We start from the raw sequence: 2493 nt of genomic DNA, 5'->3' as shown, positions 1-2493 counted from the left end.
AATCTCAGCTTCCTCGGGAATACATATTTTTCCCTCTCAACGCCAGATGGTCACTAACCGGTATCAAGGCCTGTGCGACTGGTACCTAGGGAATTTAAAAAGAGACATTAACTTATTGATTCTCAAAACAACACAGACAGGACACTTTTCAGCCTGAAATGTCACCAGAAAATTACTCCCACGTGTTTACCTATTTTAAAGCTCGTGTCCTCGAACATTTATCCGCCAAATGATTCAGTGCAGCCTAGCAGATGGTTTCAATCAAAATACTAAGCTTGAAGCTGTTCCACTTCACATTTTCAGGTGTATTTTAGTCATTTAGGCCTGTATTTTAGTCACTGTGATCTTTAAATTGTAATGAAAATGTTGTGAACATAGACTGACTGAATTTGGATAAAACAAACAACTAAATGACTGACACTGGACCCATTTTTTATTTCTTTTCATTTTAATCACTGCCTGGTCAGCCTATATTTTATAAACCAAAGCAGAATACACCATAATAACAATATAAAATAATGAAAAGCATTAAAACTAAACTTTGACACCCTCTCTAAGAAAGTGTAATATTATAATTTAGGGTCTACTGAAGTCATATTATACCCAGGTCCAGATTTTTATTCTAGGAATAAAGTAGCTTTGCTCAAAATAATCCTCTGGATTTTTTCTATTTTTATTCAATTCAATTTAGTCACTGTCTGAAACAAGTCGTTTTACTTCCTTTAAACTAATTTTTCTGTCCCTGGTCGCCTCGAGCAAACAAAAGCAGCAGAACCTCTGTGCTCACCGCCAGAGCTCTGTACCTGAGATTACCATATTCGTGAGGTCTGCTCTCAGTGACCTCACACGGAGCCAGGAGGTGATAAAACTGACTGAAACTTAACAGTGTGAAGCCTGAAATCTTCTGGTTCAGATCATAATAAATGCCCTTAAACCAAATTATTTAGAATTTTGTAATATTTATTTACATTTGCTACGTTGCCAAGAGCTAGATGACAAGATACCTCTCTCTTATCTGTGCGTTAACTGTGAGGCAGGAAACAGGAGTTGCTCAAATTTGTTTAGCATAGAAACGAAATGTTGAGAAACAGTTAGCCTTACTCTGGACAAAGTTCAAAAATAAGTCAACCGTAACTTTTAAAACTCTGAAATGAATACATTGCATCTCATTTGCACGGTTCACAGAGGATATTGTAAAAACAAGATGTTACTTTATAGGCAGATATGTGCAGGAACTTCATTTGGCTGTTGGATGCTGTTTGAACAGGAAGTCTAACTAATTAAATTCTCTGCAAGAAAGCAAATAAGCATGATTCACAAAGTGTCAAGCTATTCTTTTAACTTATAATGAAAGATCTGCATAGTTGATACTGTACTCTAGTGGCGCAAATTAGCAATTGATCAAATCAATCAAGGGCTGTGCAGTGACCTGATGGTTTCTCCTGCTGCAGTTTCCTATCTTGCCTTATTAATGGCCCGTCCTTGTGGATATGCATTTGAAACAACGAATGCATCTGATCAGTTTTCTCAAATGCAATCCTAATTCTAATTTCTAAAATTTCAGTATCTTTTAAAATCTTATGAGTTCTCTGCAGCGTCGTCAACATATGACTGGTATTCATAGCACCCCTTCAAATTCTGCTATCGCATAAATTGGACTGAAAGAAGAAAAAAAATCTAGGTTGTCTTTCTTCAAAGACTTTGAAAATATCACACTTAAAAACACCCAGAGAGAGACGAGCTCGCTGAAAACAAATGAGGTTAACAGCCACTCCCCACCCCAGCGGCGAGAAGTGATTGGCAAAGACAATGTTTTCATACAAATATGTTTCAATATCAGATAGTCCCGTCTCTCTTTCTGTGCGGACATGATGTTCATGTTTTGAAAATTCTTGACATTTCTTCCAAAGAATGATTTTTACACTGGGGGAAAAAAAAAAGGTAATTTCTACTTTGAAGAAAAAGCCGTTTCATTTTTCTCCAAAAATGTAAAATATTCATCAGTTTACATCGTGCAACAATTCTTTTCATGCAATATCCAGTCTGCTCAACAGAGACCTTCACAGTAGCCACACTGCCAGTTTACAATTACACATTAGATGAGGCGGTTTACAAATATGCAACTGACTGATAAATATATGCCACGAATAGGATGAAATAGAATGGCATTCCCACGGTAATGCAGAAAACACCAACCCATACCCTCAAATGAGGTCAGTCTGTTCATATTCAGAGACTGCTGCAAAGCACCAGGAATACCTTTCGATCTACACTCATCACAAGGTTTTAAACAGCTACAAAAGATAATGCTATTAAACAAGATGAAGATAACCAGTTTTACAGGGTTTCTAATAAGTCGTTCTTTGTCGTTTTCTTTATGTTGCAAACATCGTGCATGCAATAAAAGTCACACGTAGGCTGGCATTTCAGTATGAGACACTTCAAATTGAGAAAATTACCATACGTAACAAATACTTAAAAAAGTTTGACTCA

This window comes from Simochromis diagramma, unplaced genomic scaffold (genome assembly GCF_900408965.1).
Source record: "Simochromis diagramma unplaced genomic scaffold, fSimDia1.1 OVJJ01000061.1, whole genome shotgun sequence".
Taxonomy (NCBI): domain Eukaryota; kingdom Metazoa; phylum Chordata; class Actinopteri; order Cichliformes; family Cichlidae; genus Simochromis; species Simochromis diagramma.
The sequence above is the reverse complement of the archived record's forward strand: the minus strand, read 5'-3'. Positions refer to the sequence as shown.